General features: G+C 35.8%; 1 long non-coding RNA gene across 1 annotated transcript in view; it reads right to left on the bottom strand.

Annotated features, from left to right (window-relative positions):
* Positions 1–1,969: 1,969 nt before the first annotated feature.
* The window catches only part of LOC127564236 (uncharacterized), an 87,492-nt gene continuing 68,733 nt past the window's right edge, over positions 1,970–20,728 (bottom strand). The window contains exons 3-4 of the long non-coding RNA XR_007954214.1: positions 7,085–7,262; positions 1,970–2,423 (exon numbers count right to left, since the gene is read on the bottom strand). This is a non-coding gene — a long non-coding RNA (uncharacterized LOC127564236). The remainder of the gene's footprint in view (positions 2,424–7,084; positions 7,263–20,728) is intronic.

The raw sequence follows: 20,728 nt of genomic DNA, 5'->3' as shown, positions 1-20,728 counted from the left end.
TTCAACAATGAGATGATTAAAACCAGTTCCAATTGTTCAATAATGAAGAGAGCCATCTATACCAGAGAAAGGACTGTGGGAACTGAGTGTGGACCACAACATAGCATTCTTACTCTCTCTGTTGTGGTTTGCTTGCATTTTGTTTTCTTTTCTTCCTTTTTGATCTGATTTTTCTTGTGCAGCAAGAGAACTGTATAAATATGTATACATATATTGCATTTAACATATACTTTAACATATTTAACATATATCTGCCATCTAGGGGATGGAGTAGGGGGAAGGAGGGGATAATTTGGAATGAAGGTTTTGCAAGGGTTAATGTTGAAAAATTACCCATGCATATATTTTGTAAATAAAAAGCTTTAATTTAAAAAAAAAGGAAAGATTAGGGGGAAAATTGTTTCTCCCCTACCCCAGAAGAATGCATATTCCATGAGGGCAAAGACTATTTCATATTGGTCTTTATCTTCAGTGCCTAGCATTAGCTAATAATAATTATCAACATTTATATAGCACTTATCATTTGCCAAGTGCCAAATATCTCTTTTGATTTCACAACAACCCTGGGAGGTAGGTGTTATTATCACAATCAGCTCCCAAAGCAAAGCAAAGGTTAACTGACTTGTCTAAGGTCACCCAGCTAGTAAATAACTGCTACTATAATATGCAATGCTCTATCAACTGTACCATCTAGGTGCCTCTGTAAAGTAAAAGCAATTAGATCTTAGTAGCACCAAAGCCTTATTTAGCTTGTTCATTCTTGGATCTCACAACATGAACATCTCTTCTGATCACACATTTTCTCAATGATGTATGTTCCTTCTTGAAGATTTGCAGCAGCCTACTTGCTCTTCCCCTTTTATCTTCCCCATTAGCAAACTAAGTTTATACCTTTATAGCTCCAGTATTTAGCATAGTGTCTAGTATTATGGTAGGAGCTTGAAAAATGTGTATTGTCCAATTGACACTATGTGACTGTTGTCCTTTATATCACTACAGCTTCGATTTCTTTGAAATTGTGGTGTATCCGCATTTGCAACTGTGTAGCATCAATACAAGTTTTATATGAAAAACATTTCTTTGTACCAAGAATAAATTTGGAATTATTAAAGGCTCTGTGTAATTTCTGAAATGTAATCTATCCTATTCTCTTTCCTGCTATTCAGGAATATTCAGGAATGTAAGAATTCCTGCAATTCTATGCCCAAATGATGATCCATAGGAAATACTAGTAGTTAAAAATATATAATAATATACTTACTCATTTGTCCAGCATTATGGAGCACTTAGTTTGTGCCCATCAGATTTCAGGTCCTAATCAATTCGATAGATATTTTTCATCATTTAGTTTTTCTTTATGAATTATAGGGATAAGCTCTTTTTAATAATCGAGGATCCCATTGAGATGAGCCTATAAATTCCTGGAACTTGTTGCAATCAGCACAATAATAAAAGAAGCACTTAGCAGTAGAAAATATAAATAGGCAGACATAGCTTTGGGAATGAAGAAGAGGATTAGTCACAGTACTATGTCAGGATGGATTTTTATCATGTTCTTTCTATAAAAATTATATTTTAAAAAAGCTATAGATGTTATCCATGTGTTCTTGATCACTCTGGTCACTTACCTCTCTCTTTTGACAGTGCAAGTATTTGTTGAATGTAAACCTTGTGCCCCAAGGTTGAAATGCCTGCAGAATCATGTAGCACAATGAGCTTCTCATGCACATTTTTGATATTCCTTTACTGTGTGACTGAATGATCTAGTACATGTCTCTCATTATGCAGATCTAGGTATTCAGTACTAAGCTTTGTCTGCATTCTCCCAGAAAAATCAGAATCTCTAAAGATGATGACGTTTCTTTGTGCACCACTGAGCATCAAAAGAAAAACAAAATTTTTCTGGACCAGAAAAAAAATTTTTTTAAAATAACTTTTTATTGACAGAATCCATACCAGGGTAATTTTTTACAGCATTATCCCTTGCACTCACTTCTGTTCCGATTTTTCCCCTCCCTCCTTTCACTCCCTCCCCCAGATGGCAAGCAGTCCTTTACATGTTGAATAGGTTACAGTATATCCTAGATACAATATATGTGTGCAGAACCGAACAGTTTTCTTGGTGCACAGGGAGAATTGGATTCAGAAGATATAAATAACCCGGGAAGAAAAACAAAAATGCAAGCAGTTTATATTCATTTCCCAGTGTTCTTTCTTTGGGTGTAGCTGCTTCTGTCCATCCTTGATCAATTGAAACTGAATTAATTCTCTTTATCGAAGAGATCTACTTCCATCAGAATACATCCTCAAACAGTATTGTTGTTGAAGTATATAATGATCTCCTGGTTCTGCTCATTTCACTTAGCATCAGATGTTCATGTAAGTCTCGCCAGTCCTCTCTGTATTCATCCTGCTGGTCATTCCTTACAGAACAATAATATTCCATAACATTCATATACCACAATTTACTCAACCATTCTCCACTTGATGGGCATCCATTCATTTTCCAGCTTCTAGCCACTACAAACAGTACTGCCACAAACATTTTGGCACATACAGGTCCCTTTCCCTTCTTTAGTATCTCTTTGGGGTATAAGGCCAGTAGAAACACTGCTGGATCAAAGGGTATGCACAGTTTGATAACTTTTTGAGCATAGTTCCAAATTGCTCTCCAGAATGGCTGGATGTGTTCCAGTTCCACTAACAATGTATCAGTGTCCCTGTTTTCCCATATCCCCTCCAACATTCCGCATTATCTTTCCCTGTCACTCTAACCAATCTGACAGGTGTGTAGTGGTATCTCAGAGTTGTCTTAATTTGCATTTCTCTGATTAATAATGATTTGGAGCATATTTTCATATGTCTATAAATAGTTTCAATTTCTTTGTCTGAGAATTGTCTGTTCATATCCTTTGACCATTTATCAATTGGAGAATGGTTTGATTTCTTATAAATTAGAGTCAATTCTCTATATATTTTGGAAACGAGACCTTTATCAGAACCTTTGATTGTAAAAATGTTTTCCCAGTTTATTGTTTCCCTTCTAATCTTGTCTGCATTTGTTTTGTTTGTACAAAAACTTTTCAATTTGATATAATCAAAATTTTCTATTTTGTGGTCAATAGTGATCTCTAGTTCTCTTTTGGTTATAAATTCCTCCCTCTTCCAGAGGTCTGAGAGGTAAACTATCCTATGCTCTTCCAATTTATTTATAATCTCATTCTTTATGCCTAGGTCATGAACCCATTTTGACCTTATCTTAGTGTATGGTGTTAAGTGTGGGTCAATGCCTAGTTTCTGCCATATTAATTTCCAATTTTCCCAGCAATTTTTGTCAAATAATACGTTCTTATCCCCAAAACTGGGGTTTTTGGGTTTGAACACTATATTATTAAAGTTATTGGCTGTTTTGTCCTTTGAACCTAACTTATTCCATTGATCAACTAGTCTATTTCTTAGCCAATACCAGATGGTTTTAGTAACTGCTGCTTTATAATATAATTTTAGATCTGGTACAGCTAGGCCACCTTCATTTGATTTTTTTTCATTAATTCCCTTGAAATTCTTGACCTTTTGTTTTTCCATATGAACTTTGTTGTTATTTTTTCTAGTTCATCAAAGTATTTTTTTGGGAGTCTGATTGGTATAGCACTAAATAAATAGATTAATTTAGGTAGTATTGTCATCTTTATTATATTTGCTTGCCCAATCCAAGAGCATTTAATATTTTTCCAGTTGGTTAGATCAGACTTAATTTGTGTGGAAAGTGTTTTGTAGTTTTGCTCATAAAGTTTCTGATTTTCCCTTGGCAGATAGATTCCTAAATATTTTATACAAGTAGTTACTTTAAATGGAATTTCTTTTTGTAACTCTAACTGTTGGGTTTTGTTAGTGATATATAAGAATCCTGATGACTTATGTGGGTTTATTTTGTATCCTGCAATTTTGCTGAAGGTGTGGATTGTTTCTAATAACTTTTTAGTAGAGTCTCTGGGGTTCTCTAAGTACCATCATATCATCAGCAAAGAGTGACAGTTTGGTTTCCTCATTGCCTATTCTTATTCCTTTAATCTCTTTCTCAACTCTTATTGCCAAAGCTAGCATTTCTAATACAATATTAAATAGTAACGGTGATAGTGGGCAACCTTGTTTCACTCCTGATCTTATTGGGAATGGTTGCAGTTTGTCCCCGTTACATATGATGCTTACTGCTGGTTTTAAATAGATGCTACTGTATTTTAAGGAAAAGTCCATTTATTCCTATACTCTCAAGAGTTTTTAATGGATGTTGGATTTTATCAAATGCTTTTTCTGCATCTATTGAGATGATCATATGGTTTTTGCTAATTTGATTATTAATATGGCCAATTATACTGATAATTTTCCTAATATTGAGCCAGCCCTGCATTCCTGGTATAAATCCTACTTGATCGTGGTGTATTATCCTGGGGATGATTTTCTATAGTCTTTTTGCTAATATCTTATTTAAGATTTTAGCATCAATATTCATTAGGGAGACGGGTCTATAATTTTCTTTCTCTGTTTTCAACCTATCTGGTTTAGGTATCAGTACCATGTCTGTGTCATAAAAGGAATTTGGTAGGACTTCTTCATTCTCTATTTTTTCAAATAGTTTATAAAGCATTGGGGCTAATTGTTCTTTGAATGTTTGGTAGAATTCACATGTAAATCCATCTGGTCCCAGGGATTTTTTTTAGGGAGTTGATTTATTTTTCTGAAATGGGACTATTTAAGCAATTTACTTCCTCCTCTGATAATCTGGGAAGCTTATATTTTTGGAGGTAGTCATCCATTTTGCTTAGGTTATCAAATTTATTGGCATAAAGTTGGGCAAAGTAACCCCTTATTATTTCTTTAATTTCCTCTTCATCAATGGAAAGTTCTCCCTTTTCATTTTTAAGACTACTCATTTGATTTCTCTCTCTCCTTTTTCTAATCAGATTTACCAAAGGTTTATCAGTTTTATTGGTTTTTTCATAAAACCAACTCTGTTTTATTTATTAGTTCAATTGTTTTTTTACTTTGTATATTATTAATTTCTCCTTTTAATTTTAGAATTTCAAGTTTAGTAATTGATTGGGGGTTTTTAATTTGGTCTTTTTCTAGCTTTTTAAGTTGTAGGCCCAATTCATTGATCTTCTCTTTTTCTATTTTATTCAAGTAAACCTCTAAGTGGACCAGAAAAATTAAAAAGAGAAGGTAATAGAGGTGAAAATTAGTTCCACCACTGGCCAAATTGGCTTTTGTTTGGAGTATCTCCTTATCTTTGTTCTTTATATATGACACTTAAAGGAGAAGAATGCTCAAACAATGGACAGTATTAGTTCTTCAGCCAGGAATAACTCCTATTTTAAATAAATAAACTTTCATTCTGGGTTATAAATCAATCTCTTTGAATTTAGTCAGCACAAATTATTCTTCAGAACCTGACCATTATTTCCTCTCTGAGTTTTCATGACTTATTTTCTTGGTTATCCCCCTAGCTGTCTAACTGTTCCTTCTCAGTTTCTTGTGGTCAATCTTCAGCCTTCTGTTTTGAGTGTCCCCTAAGGTTCTATCTTTCTGATCTCTCTTCTCTTTTTATCTTATAGTATGGTGATATTATTGGTTCCCATGGATTCTCTATGCTGATGGTTCCAAAATCTCTATGTCTAGCCATTCTCTTTTTTCTGTGATCAAACACTGCCATCTTCAACTACTTATTCAACACCTCAATTTGGATATCCCATTGGCATATCAAACTTACCACATCCAAAGTAGAATTCACTGTCCTTCTTTCCAAATACTCCCCTCTTCTGAACTTTCCTATCATTGTGAGTAGTACTTCCATAGTTTTAAAACCTCAGCATCTTTCTGAACTCTTCAGTTTCATTCATTCTTATGTAATATATATATATTATATATTATAATCTCTCTATGATTACTTTTGCCAGTTTTTGCCATTTCTACCTTACCAATATCTTGTATATCTACAACTCTAGTCTGGGCACCCAATACCTCTCACTAAGCTTTGTTTGTATTCTCCCAGAAAAATCAGGATCTCTAAGGAGGACCTCAGATCTTTGTCTACCTCTGGGCAACAGGAGGAAAATAAAATGTGTCTGGACCAAAAAAATTCTAAGGGGAAGATAATGGGAGTGAAAACTAGTACCACAACTGGCCAAATTGGTTTTTGCCTCACCTTTTCTGCTCAGCTCTATCTTTTAAACTGCTGCCAAAGTGGCTTTCCTCAAGATAAGGTTCATTATATCATCTTGGCTTCCCCTATGACTCTCATACACATTCAATAAACTCTGGTGTTTTCCTATTATCTCTAAGATTAAATATAACATTTTCTTGTTAAGATTTAAAATTTTCCACAACTCTGTCCTTTTTTTGCTTTCTAAAATACAGCACTGGGCATCTTTTCTAGTTTATCCTCCATACCTGGAAATCTCCCTGCTCTACTCAGCCTACTGTCCTCCCTGCATTCCTTTAAGCCTCATCTAAAATCCTGTCTTTTACTGGAACCCTTCCCCAACCCCTCTTAATTTTAGGGCCTTCTATTGATTTTTTTTCTTATTTAGCTTATCTTATTTATATAGCTTATTTTGTATAATTTCATTTGCATTTTGTTCCTGCTCCCCTTTAAATTGTAAACTCCTCGAAGGCAGAAACTGTCTCTCACCTCTTTGTGTCCCCAGCATTTTAGCCCAGGGTCTGGCACATAGTAGGTACAGAATTGGTTGGTTGGTTATTGTATTTCTTTCTCAAAAAGGACCAAAATGACATCACTATGTTAGGGTCAAGTTCCTACTGTGGCTTATAAGGCCAAGATGAACTTGGAATGCTCTACCATAGTTCAGGCACAAATAGTCCATATGAACTTTTGTTCATATGAATATCTAGCATATCTTTCGAGCTATTTCAATTCTTTCTTCACTCATAGAGCATAATATCTTTTCTCACAAAGGCATACCATGCTGGTGTCCACCATGTTGGACGATCAATTTTAAAGTTCTTAAGAGAGACCTTGAGAGAGTGTCCTTGAATCACTTTTTCTCACTACCATGTGAGTACTTACCCTGTGGGAGTTCTCCATAAAATAGTCTTTTTGGCAAATGCACATTCGGTATTCAAACAATGTGGCCAGCCCAATGGAGTTGAGCTTTTTGTAGTAGAGTTGGAATGCTTGGCGTTTAGTTCAAGAAAGGACCTCAGTGTCTGATATCTTATCCTGTCAGGTGATCTTCAGAGTCTTTCTAAGACAATTCAAATGGAAGTGATTTAGTGTCTTATCATGATACTGGCATATTATCCAGGTCTCATCAACATATAGCAATGAGATACAGAATAAATGTTTATTAATGTAGATTGTCTTCTCACACTTAACTCCCCTCCATAGACTCTGTGGTCCAGAGATATGCACTTCCTCTTATATCTTATACCTTCTCTGGGCCCTCACACTATTTTCTTTCTATGCCTGAAATTCCTTCTCTCTTCACCTCTACCTCTGAATTTCTGGCTTTTGTCAAGGCTCAGCTCAAAACCTTCTGTAGGAGGTTTTCCCAAACTCTCCATCTGCTAGTTTCTTTTCTTCTGAGATCACCATCCATCTAGTCTGTATATATCATGTATGTACCTATTTATTTATATGTTGTTTTACCTTCTTATGGAAGCTCCTTTTTGTGTTTTAAATTTTGTTTATATCATTAATGTTTATTACAAGGCTAATGAAAATCAAGCATTTAATAAATATTGGTTGAACAATTAATTGATTGATCACTATGGATGACTGGTAAAATCGAGTTTCAGAAACTGTCAAGGTGAGAATCATACCAGAGATCCATAGTGCTGCCAAAATATAGACACCCAAGAGGTCCAGGCTGAGCAGTCAACAATGCCCACTTTCTCATCCTATAACACTATCTTTAAAACCAAGAGTTCTTAACTCAAGTTTTGAGAATCCTTATGAACTCCTTCTCAGACAAATGTTTTTAAATGCACAAAATAAAGTTCATAAAGAAGAAACTAATTACATTAAGATACAGTTAATAAAATATTTTAAAAGATACAGTTAATAAAATATTAAAAGCAAAAAAAAAAATTCATGGGAGTAGCTAAATGGTGAAGTAGATAGAGTGCAAGCTCTTGAGTCAGGAGACCTGAGTTCAAATTTGACCTCGGATATTTGACATTTGGCCTCTAGCTGTGTGACTCTGGGCAAGTACCAAATACCTCATCCCCTCCTCCCCCCCCCCCCCAAAAAAAAAAAAAAAAGTTCATGGACTTCAGGTTTAGAACTTGTTTTAAACATTTGATGATTTTTTTTTAATTACAAGGTTTTTAAAGAATTCTTGTAACTTTGTAGCTCCCCCATATTTGTTATTTTTATCTCTTTGCCAAGGGTTGTGTGGTTACTTAGGGCGTAGGAGAAATTGGGAGCCTGCCTCCTGTTTCAAAGTGGGCCTAGGAAAAGAATCTTGTTTGGAAGAATAACAAGGACAATCACAACAACAAAAAAGAGAGGCCTGTCATATCACACAGTTTTACATGTCGTCTACATTACATTGCATGTACTAAGTGATCAATAAATACTGGTAGTTTGATAGACTGCTCACTCATATAATACTATCATATCTGTTTTCTTGACTATTCTCAAAATGGATATAATAGAAAGAGTACTGAATTTGGAGTCAGAAAAAATCTGTTATATCATAGTTGCATAGACAGAGCCAAGTCAATTGACTTCTTTGAAAGTCATTTTCATCTTTCACCTCCCTTTTCCCATCCTGGTTATCCCTAACTTCTCTGACACAGCTTCCTGGCCTGAGGGCAGAAAAGGACCCAGCCAAGTATAATCAGGGCCTCTCAGACTTGGTGAGCACCTGAAAGCATGCAAGTCACCAAACCCTGATGACATACTCACCAGCCACATTTGCCATTGTATCTTACTGTGTATTCTTGCTGAGTCTGGGCAAAATCAACTTCCTGTGTTCAATGACTCCCAAGTATCTCATATAGTCTCAAGATCCAATCTGAATTAAGAAGGTTTGGAGATTGAAACCTCATCTATAACACAATGGAGAGAGCAGATATTCCTAAAATGATTTTATGAAAGCTGCTTGTATTATCCTTCAGGGAGGCAGTGTGAACAGTGAGCATGGCTTCAGATCTTGTCTTTGTCATGTGACCTGAAAGATCCAGGGCAAAGTCACTTTACCTCTTAATTTCTTGATCTATAAATTTAGAGAATTGGACTAAATAATCTCTTAGTGCCTTTCCATCTCTAAATCTATGATTCCATGATTCTTACAAGATTGTTTTAAGAATTAATTCATCAATAAGTCTTTGTCAATAAGTTATTAATAACAATAAACATTATCATTACCAAAAATATTTCTATTATTATCTATTTCTGTTATTTAAGTTAGATATTTATTTTATATGATTAAATTACATATAACAATATATGCTTATTGTTATTTAGGGGACAATAATAATAAAAGCTTTTAGTACTTTAGTAATTTTAATATTTTAAGGTTTGCCAAGATCTCCACACATTTTATGTCATTTGATCCTCACAAAAATCTTGAAATATAGATACTTTTATTATAAGCATTTTACAGATGAGGGAACTAGATTAAGTGACTTAACTAGGATCACATAGTTAGTAAATGTTTGAGGCAGGGTTGAACTCAGGTTTTCCTAAAGTTAGGTCTACTCTATCTTAGCTGCCTAAACAAATAATACAATAAATCGAGTAAGATAATTATGTTAATTATAATCAAGTACAGTGGATAGTCTTTGCATGAAAGATTTGGAGTTAAAAGACCTGAGGTGAGTCCTGGATCACCACTTCACCAGTTAAATAACATTAGGTAAATTATTTAACCTTCCTAAGCCTCAGTTTCCTCACTTGTAAAATAAGCTTGAGCTAAATTCCCTCTAAAGTACTTTCTAGTTTTTTTAGTCTTGAATAATAAATACTACATTTAATAACAAATATGAACTTTTCTTAATCCTTTTTGACACTTTGTTGTCCAATGTAACCTAATAAAGACCCAGACTTTATATCATCTTGACCTTTTCATTCCATGGGTCATAAAAACATGGGATCACAAATTTATTAGTCCATGTAAGAGACAGAATTGAACCCTGTTCTAAGTTCCAATTCAAGATTCTATTAATTACACCATTCTGCTTTTCACAGTCTGCACAATATCCAATACAGAAAAGTGTCATTCTCTAAATCAGAGATTACCTGGTGGACACTGAAGACTGACTACTGAGCCAGGAAAAGTTATACATTTTAGATTTTACAGGGGAGACAGCATTTATTATCTCTCTCCTGGGACATGTCATTCTTTCTGAGCTAAGCATCCTTTCCCTATGCTGACCTAGGTGAACTAGAAACTGGATTTCAAAGTCTTAGCTGCTTCTCTGCCTTGTTTTTCTTTCCTGAACATGGGTGACCAAGTAACAATCCTGAGATGGACATTTCTAGCTTTGAAGCCAATATGAAAAGTTTGAGAGGTCCAGGATTCTAGGACTTTTATTAGTAGCAACTGCATTTGGGAGAAAAAACCCTGGCAACTACTATAGTGCTTTTTGAGAAGGATGATCACTAGCAGAAGGAGCTCATCCTTCATCTCATCTTGGCAAAAGACACAGATCTGGATGAAATTGTTTGAAAAAAGAAAAAGACAGAGACAGCCAGACACCAGACAGACAGAGACAGAGACAGACAAAAACAGAGACACAAAGAGAGACAGAGAAGGGGAGGGAGGAAGGAAGGAGAAAAAAAAGGGAAGGAAGGAAGAGGAGAAAAAGGAAAGAAGGAAGGAAGGAAGAAATGAAGGGAAGGAGGGAGGGAGGAAGAAAAGAAGGGAGGAAGGAAAGGAGGAAAAAAAGCAATTTGGAGGCAATGCAGATTTAAGGTAAAAGTGAAATGTCTAGTGCTTCAATGTTCATGTTTTGAAATTTTAAGTATCTAACTCCCAGAGAGTATAATAATAGTTTTAAGTTAATTTTGATACTACCATGAACTTATAAGTTTTTGTGTTTTTGCTATTTCTTCTATGTGGAGAAAATAAATAGCTGTCTTTTGCCTAACATATATCTTTTCTTGAAATTTTGATGAAGGGGTAGAAAGAGTACTATTGTTTAAGGAAGAAAACAAAAGAGCCTGATCCCTCTTTTTAGAGACCAGCTCTATTAAAAATGAACCCATCCTTGAGCTGAGAGGTGACACTTGGTAAATGAGAAAAGCAAGCATACTGGTCCCACCCTCCTCTTCCCAATTTAGCAGCGGCTTGTGAGGAGGCTCAGTGGATAGAGTGCCAGACTTGGGGTCAGGAATACTCCTCTTCTTGAGCTCAAATCCAGGCTCAGACACTTACTAGTTGGGTGACCCTAGGCAAGTCACTTAATTTTGCTTGTTTGCTTCAGTTGTAAAATAAGTGGGAGAAGAAAATGGCAAACACTCCAATATCTTGGCCAAGAAAACCCCAAATAGGGTTGCAAAGAGTCAGTACTACTGACATATCTAACAGTTTTTGGACATACTAGGGACTTAATATTTGAACTGAAATGAATAGATGATCTTTAAGATCCCTTCTAGTTTTAATGGCTATGAACCTTTAAGTATAAACATTAACTAAAATTCTAGGTATTATTCAGATTATGTGAATAGTTTATGAAAAAGAAAGGCATTTTTGATGATTTTCAAAGGGGTCAAGACTTTCTTTCCCAAGTTCAGGCCATAGTTGTTCTTTATGTCTAGGAAATGTTTTGAACAAAAGTCCCATTACATTCCCACCATTCCTACATAGATACACCATGAGCTAGGTAATCAGCTGGGAAAAGAATGAAAACCAGGATTACTTTAGTTTGAAGGGCAGATATATCTTCCAGAAGAAAAGGGAAGAAGGTAATTGTCTGACCCAGGAGAAAAGGGAAAATTATGGAAACCTAACCTAAGGAAGAAAATAATTTTCTACAGCCAGAATTAGTAATGGAAGTTTACCATTGCTTACAAATTTTTCTTTCTTGTTCCATGTATATTGCAAATTTTGCATAGATAATTATTAAATTGGTATTAAAAGTAAAATTTACTTTTAAAAAAGATCTTCCATTTGAAAAAAAGTTATTTGTAGATTGTAGGAAATTTCTGAGGAAATCCAAAGTAGTCAAATTGCTTACTATAGCTCAGTGTCTGCCAAAGCCTTTATTGTCTTGAAGGAAACACCAATAAATATTACCTTCCTTCTGGATAGTCCAGCCTCAAAATACAAATCCAAATTAAAGATATCAACAGAGTCTCTGTTCGGAGACAGAGAAATAGGTGTGCCTTGTCAGATGACCCCAAGGAGGATGGAGTTGGCTTCTAGACCAAAGCACCTATAAGCTACTAAAGAATAGGTATGAATCCTATCTCAAAAGTAGTCCAACGTCAGTTAATGCAAGAGCAACAAATGTAAAGAATTGTTCTATTTCCAGAGCAGACAGCTCGAGATTTACAACCTAATTCTCCCAATTTCCAGTGGGATCCATGATTAGAGAACCAGACCTGAAACTCTAACAAGGAAGCTTGCCATTTATTAGTGCTTAGTGGTGGAGTTCTTTCAAGAACACATTTCTAAATTCAACAGCATTCTTGCCTTTGCTGGCACAGGCCTATTATAAAAGTTGGCAAGAAGCCCATCAGTATTACAACATCATTCTAAATCTCAACTAACCTTAAGCACACAATCCCAAAAACAGTTCTGTGCAGTTCTTTTACAAAGTCTTTCAGACTGTCTTGCATACCTTATTAATTTTTTTGGTTGTGCTTTAGTATGCACTATCTTTATTTTATTTATTACTGTGGCTTTTCACAAAGGGAGGCTGTAAAAATCAACAAATGCAATAGCACATCAATGAAAATATTTCCTATGTTTTTCTCCCATGAGAGAAACTCACATTGATTTTTTGTAATTTTTATTGTAGTTGAAAGTTATAGAAGGAAATTTTACTTTTGAGAAGAAAAAATTTTCAAGTTTTTCCCAACAAAACACTTTCATAACTTATGCATAGTTAGTCACATGTAAACATGAGTCAAACAAATACCTTTATAATCTTAAAAGATGAAGAGGCTGGGGGAAAACCAAGACTCTTAGAAACACACAAAAAAAATGCCTGTCTTTGTCAACTTGGGGGAGTTGTGATGATTTTTTGGAAAGATAAAAAGCATTTATCTGACATCAAAGAATGTGAAACAGATAGCTTGTATTGATCCTACATCATAATAAACAATTTTATGTCTGTGGATTCTATTTTTTTCTGTTCTCTTAAAAAAACAAAATCTGTTTAAATGAAATCTTCATGACAAAAAATTTCAAGTCAGATGAGGTCAGCCTACTTTGATTGTTAATTGTTTGATCAACATATATGTATCATTTTTGTTTATGTTCCAGTTCTAAAATAAATTAGTTTTGCATTTTTCAATTGTCACGATATGGATAAAGCTTTCCACTTATTTCCAGACTAGAGGAGACCACAGAGATCATCTAGTCTAATTCACACATGATCAGCAATCCCTCTGACAATTACCTAATTTAGGTAAATTTAGGTAAATTTACTTGAAGAAAAGCACCATGTCTGCCTTATATATTTTCTCTAAGCCAAATATCTCCAATTCCTTCAACTAGTCTTGGATAACATGGTTGTTAATGTCCTCATCATTCTAGCCATCTGCCTCTGAACACAATCCAGTTTTTCAATGTTCTTTCTAAAGTATAATACCCAGAACTGACCGTCATATTTCCAATGTGTTTTATCAGGATGGAATATGATAGAACCATGATTTCCTATCAATGGGCTTCTGCAACAACCTAGTATCATTTTGTAGTTTTTGGCAAACATGTTAGTATGCTGTTGAATCATATTGAGTTTACAATCCATTAAAAAAAATCCTTCAAATAAACTGTTAACCTAATTACTTAAACTGGATTTGATATTTATGAAGTTTATAAGAGAAGCCACCATTGATTATGGGGGTAGATTCCAGTCATATTCACTCCCCCTTTCCAACATCAACTCTTCTTTCATTAGAAAGTGGACTATCTTGCTTATATCTCCAGAGTTTATCACTACTTGACATATATACCAGGTGTTTTGTTGCTATTATTGGTGATACATTACTTTAATTGTATCTTGTTGTGTGCTTTCTAGAGCCCCCAAGTTGGGGTGCCAAAATATGCCATCCAGACTAGCTCTCTGGAGGATCCCAGGACCAGCCTGAATCCTTGGTCTTAGTGGAGGAATAATGAGGCAAGACTCATGTGGATGGTCAAAGCAGGGAGTGTGTTTATTCCAAATTTTCTCACCTTTATATATCCTAATGCCCTTATATAACCAAAGCAACACTGTGCATGCCCTAACTATATACTGCACGTGTGGGACCACATAAACAACTTGCTATTGTGTGTAGATGACTCTTTGCCACTTGGTGTTACTCTGCTTCAATTGCAACACAGGTTGTCACCGCCCCCTGACTTCTCAGGAAGACCAAGAGCTTAGGAGAGATGGGGAGCTGAGCCAGACATTGTCAGCAGGTTCCCTCTAGGCTGAAAGGTCTCATACCTTACCCAGAGTTCCCCCACTGTCTGTAGCCCTCTACAGTATCTAAATCTCCATGATTCTTTTTTGGAGTTTTCTTGGCAAAGAGACTGGAATGATTTGCCATTTCTTCTCCAGTGCCATCATCTTTTAGATGAATGAATGGATGGATAGATGGATGGATGGAAAAAGCATAGCAAGTGCTTAATCAATGCTTTTTCATTCATTCAATTATCTATAAAATGAGGGCATTGGATTATATTGCCCTTTCTTTTTTGAAGACTGAAAAACACATGAAACACACTGGTGACAATTCCCTATTGGTTGATCAGGCTAGACTTCATTCTTCTAGATATTCTCCAACTTGATTATGCTTTTCCTATTATGTAATGCCCAGAATTAAATACAATCTCCATATGGGGTCTTCTTTCAATGCAGTATAATGTAGCTATCACCTGTCTCAGTCCAGACACTATTCTTCTAATTCCACATTGGAGCAAATTAGTTTAGTTTTGTTTTGTTTTAATTTCCTCATTTTACTATTGAGTTTCCAATTTTTCAATCCCTCAAATCTTTTCAGCTGAATAATCACTGAAAGAAGGACAGCTCAATTCTCATTTATTTCCTGTAGATTATGTTCTAGAAAATTATAAATTTGGAGGACATTTCTGGGTCCTAATGTTGGTCAGAAATGAATAGACTTTAGCATGATATCTTAAACTCCTTCTCCCTTCGTCTCCCTTTTCCTCTGCCTCCCTCTATGAAATGAGGGAGTCTTTAAATGTATGTCTAGTTGTGAGATTATATTCTGTATTGTCACATTTATTGCAGCAATATTCAGTTAAAAATGAAATTCAAAATGACGGAATTGCATCTTATTTTTGAGAAATAAGTTGGGTTTTGTGTGGGGGGGGTGTGGGGGGGGCAAACAATGTGATTTCTCAGAGACTATACACTAAAGTAGGTGAAGCCTTAGGCCTTAGTTTCAATTTCCTAGAAATCACGTGACTTTAAATTGTAACTTTTTGCTTGCTTACCTCATCTCTTGTCAGCCCATTATCACCCTCCCCACCATATAAGTGAAAAAGTAACCACCAATCTAGAATAAAAGTTTTACATAAGGGTATTTTGGGGAGGGGCTGGGTAGTGCTTGCTTATTTAACTTGAGCTCTCCTTCTGGACTTACCAGGAGTGGGGACTGCCCGCTTCTCGAGATTCTAATAAAACCTTTCTACCTTTACTTTGAGAGCTCTCCAAAGTAGTAATTTTGGGTTAGTCTTTGTATCCCACACAATTTAAAATGTTATTGGACTTTGGAAACTATATTTGAGGGGTGATGATTTTGGAGGCATGAATGATGATACTGAGCCATCCTTGCCTAATCATTTCAATATTGCATGCTAGGTTTTGAAGCAAAGATGATCTGGATAAAAACAATAATAACTAATATATCTTAAAGTATCTCTTCTTTTTTCTCTTCATGATCAGAAGCTCTGCTTAGTTTTGTATCCATGAACATCATACCTCCTTTAAAATAAACTGATCTTCTGAAATTCATCAGAAGTATAAAAAATGACTTAAGTTTTGATACTCTACACTTTTTCAACTCATCCTCAGTTATCTTTCCTCTCTGATCGGAGGACTGAAGAGTAGTAGCAATGCCCAATTAGTGATTAAGATTAGGGAAGAAATGAGGCAAAGAACGGTCTCTTTTAGCTAAATTTAAAAAAAAAAATCTAGAAGAGGAAGAATCTCAGGGTTTCTGGCAAAACCCAAAACAATTGCTGTTTACATTTACTCTGAGCCAATCAGGGTTCAAACAACGACCAAGTGAGGCTTGGGCTGGGACCCATTAATCAATGAGAGCAGAGTGAGTTGAGTTTAAGACTTGGTCCTTAAGAAAAAAGTCTCCAGCATAGCCCTCCTCCCTTTAAAACAATTCACTGGCATGTCATGGCATTGCCTCCCTGATGTCATGGTCCTCTTTCAGAAAAAAGGACAAACAGCTTCTGGGTGTATTGTAGTTGTCCCACTGGGGACCCAACAGGAACTGGTCATTTGGGAAACACAGATCCTTTTTTTGCTGTTCTTCTCCTTTCTTTTCTTTCTTTTTTATCTTCTCTTTCCTCTATCCACATAAGGTATCATATTCATATATACACATATACAAATATTACATCTATCTATCTATCTACCTCTATGTATACATCTTTGTCTCTGTTTCTGTGTGTGTGTATATATACATACATACATACATACATACATATATATACTTAGGTAAAAGAGCCCATTCTCTGCCTCATTTTTTCTAGCTTTAATCTTAAGTGTAAGATTAGCTTAGTTTAGCAATAGCTTTAATCAATGATTGAGCAGTCAAAGTGAGACCTATTAAATACCCTAGGTTAAAAAGTCCTAAGTCTCCTATTTGCATCCAGGCCATCTTCAGTTGTCTTGATCTAACCTGGCTACCCGACCCAGATGGCTCTGAAGGGGAAAGTGAGGCAGGTGACCTTGCCCAATCCTACCCCACTTAAATCCAACTCACTTGCCCAGCTTACAAAACATCAGGACCTTATGATCATCTAATCCAGATTATGTGGTGTTGTCTTCCTATTTTGTTATTTTCATTTCAGATTACTAAATTTGATAATAAAGTGTGTATATGTTTTAGTTAAATATTTATAATGTTTCAAATGGATACCTGTCATTTTGCTTGTTAAATAAAATCTTCCTGATGTGGCAGTTTCAGAATAGTGATAAAATCAAGATTGTCTAATTTCAAGATTGCATTATGACTATATTCAGTACAAACTTAAAATTCCTTTTACAAATACTTTCCTGATCTCAGACACAAAGATAATGGACATAGTTTACTTGTTTGTCCATTTAATGCACTTTATGGACACCTAGGATTTTATGAAATTATCTGCAGCTACAGCAAGGATTGATCACATTGGACATTTCCCAGAAATCCAATATCACATGATCTCTAAGCTTCATTTGCCCAGGACCCTTCATCCCTTTGAAGGTATATCTGTTCCTGATACCTATGGGTCCAATTCTTCTGTCATATGTTAACCCGATAGCTTATGAAGCAATTTAGGAATCTGTGGAAAGACAAGACTCATATAAATGTCAAGTGCTATCATTTTTAGTCTTCTCACAAGGGCAACATTTATACACTTCAGAAGGTAGGCTGAGAAGGGACTTAAATTCTCTTTATAAGAATGACCATAACAACGAAATTTGGGGGGACAACTCGGAAAGTCACGATTCTGCAGGTGCTATCAAATAGCTTTATTGGGGCTTGCATTCTGACAGGGGTCCTAAAACATATACCATGTCTCTTCACCCTTATATCTTCTCTAATATGAATGTTGCATACATATTTATAACTCTGCAGTAAAAGTAAACTTTATTACCATGAACAACATTGAAATAATTCAGGGCACTACATTTTATAGAGCAACTAGAAGCTATAGGATTCAGCGATATAAACATAACAGGGATATGAGTCTTTGCTATTGTGGCTAGGGTAAGCTATAAATCTAGAGCAAATGTATAGGTCCCTAAAGAGAAGTGAAGCTTACCACATGGGAAAGTTTCCTTGGCTATCTATGAGTTTGACTGTGAGCCCTTTTTTCTGGAGTGTAATAATATGCCTGCTCTACATTCTATGCCCTGTTAGCTTGATGCTTGCGTATAGGAGAGCTAAACACAAGTTATATTCTGAGGTTTGCAGGGCAATCCTTAGTTGAGATATGAATCAAAGAATCTGATTATTGAGATGCCTCCAAGATAAGGTTTGTGCCCAGATTCTGGCAAAGGGTTCCATGTATGTCTTCAATCAATAAGATGGAAATGAAGAACAACAGGGATGTAATGGAGATGCAGAAGAACAATTAATGCCTTGGACATATTTCTAGTTGCAGATCTGGAGACTGAGGCTGGGGCCATAATGATAAATGCCCTGGAATTTACAGTCAAAGTACTGGAGTGCGACACAGTATTCTATGACAACTCTATGTCTGAATCATAATGCCTAGGGAAGTACCAACACTAACAGTATTCATCACACTTCTGGGAATCTCGAGGGCTAGTATATACATGAAACCTTTCCTGAGTTCTTTGACTTATCCTGTATACTAGTACCTCCTCCTTTTCCTAGCAAGGAGCAAGGAAGGAAATAAGTATCTGTTAATGTGCCAGGCACTGTGCTAAGTACTTTACAAATATTATCTCATTTGATCCTCAAAAAGCCTGAGAGGGGGAATTGTTATTCCCATTTTACAGGTGAGGAAACTGGGGCAGATAGGTGTTAAGTAACTTGCCCAGAATCACATAGTTGGTGTTTAAGGCCAGATTTGAATTTAATAGTCTTCTAACTACTTTGTGTATTTTTATATGAGATATATATATATGTGTGTATATATATATATATATATGTATGTATGTAGTATATCTTTGGATCTATCATGTGTTTGTGTGTGTGTGTGTGTATATATATATATATATATATATATATATGTATGCGTGTGTGTGTGTGTGTGTGTGTGCGCGGTGTCTATATATCTCTATCTTCTATCTTTATTATTAGACTATAAGAGAGAGGGATTATTCCACTTTTGTCATTATATCCCCATCTCCTAACACAGTCTGCCATATAGTACAAAAAAAGTTTTCTCACAAAGCACATAGTAGGATGCTTAATATCAAGGTTTTTTTTTTTTTTTGATTGATTGATTTTTGTGTATAAATACCTTATATCAAGTAATTTTACTTTGAATATGAGCAGTGTAAGGGAGCCCAACCAAATTTCAGACTCACAGTTAGGTGAATCAGAAACCACACTTCCAATCACTCTTAACCTACAGAGTCATCCATAAGCCCTGAACCATTTAGCATAATATAATGGGCTCCTAGAGAAGTTAGCCTTTTTGAAGAGTTTCCAGTGGTATGAAAGAATCGAATGCAGTTTTAGAGGGGGCAACAGAGAACTAGTTGTCTAAAACAAAATCCTTTATCAGGTCTCTCTTACTTCTCACTGCCCTCTTGCAGGCTGCCTTGGACGTGGAGACACTCCCCCTGATCTTCTGAAGTGCCAATGGTCCAGAAATTTATTTCTCCCTGACTTTGGAATGTGTTTTTGTACTCAGATGGTGTTTGGGTACGACCGGGTGTGTCTCCTGTCCTGGGAATTCATAACAAGACTTCAAACAAAATATCAGTGCCACACTGTGAAAACCCAACCAGGAAAAAGCTGGAAAGCTATACGGTTTCATTGAGTTGCCCACCAGCTCATTTTTTTCTTTCTTTTTTCTTGTCTTGACACTTAGATGAAATGCGATCTCTGCATCTTTGACAGATGAACTCTCTGCTTGACTGATGAACAGCAATGAGGGCTTTGAGGATGACTCTGCAGACTCCCAGGCTAGTTGGCTCATGACTTCTTGGGAGAGGTGGGCAGAGAAGTAATTAAGTGTGTTTAAAGGCAGTCTTTTTGGGTAGCTGAGCTGGAACTGGGGGAAGAAAGACTATGTATGACTCAGGAGGAAACTCCAAACTGCTGCGGGCTGGATTAAGAGTAAATCAGTAGGAGGTGAGAAAGTCAAGTGGAGGGCTTTTAAAAATGCCTGTAATCTGCCAAGTGGATGATCAAAGCAGGTTATAAATATCTAAAGGAACAATGAATTCATTTAGGAAAGTTATTTTTTAGAAAAAAGATGAGTCATAAAGCATGGAAAGCATGTTGGATTTGGAGTCAGGGACCCTGGGTTTGAATCTTGGTACCCCTTGGCAGATAACTTTGGGCATAGCCTCAATTTGTTCACCTGTAAAATGAAGGGGTTAAAATCTGATGACAATTGTTATGCCCTGAATAAAATTATTATGGCCACCCCTCCCCTTCCTTGCCATTAGGACTGGAAATTGAATTTTACATACCATTGTGACACAAGGATAGAAAAGAAAAACAATGTCTAGGTGCTCACCACTCTGACTCCATCCTTATCCAAAACTACCCTGGAATAGAATTGTTATTTTGCCCCCTGCCTAAAAACCTAAATTATAGTCCCTATGTATCTAAGAATGGTTTTACTCCCTTCTCTGACAGGAAATGAGCCAGAAT

This window comes from Antechinus flavipes, chromosome 5, assembly GCF_016432865.1.
Source record: "Antechinus flavipes isolate AdamAnt ecotype Samford, QLD, Australia chromosome 5, AdamAnt_v2, whole genome shotgun sequence".
NCBI classification, from domain to species: Eukaryota; Metazoa; Chordata; class Mammalia; order Dasyuromorphia; family Dasyuridae; genus Antechinus; species Antechinus flavipes.
Note: the sequence above shows the minus strand (reverse complement) of the source record. Positions and strands in the feature narration are given on the sequence as shown.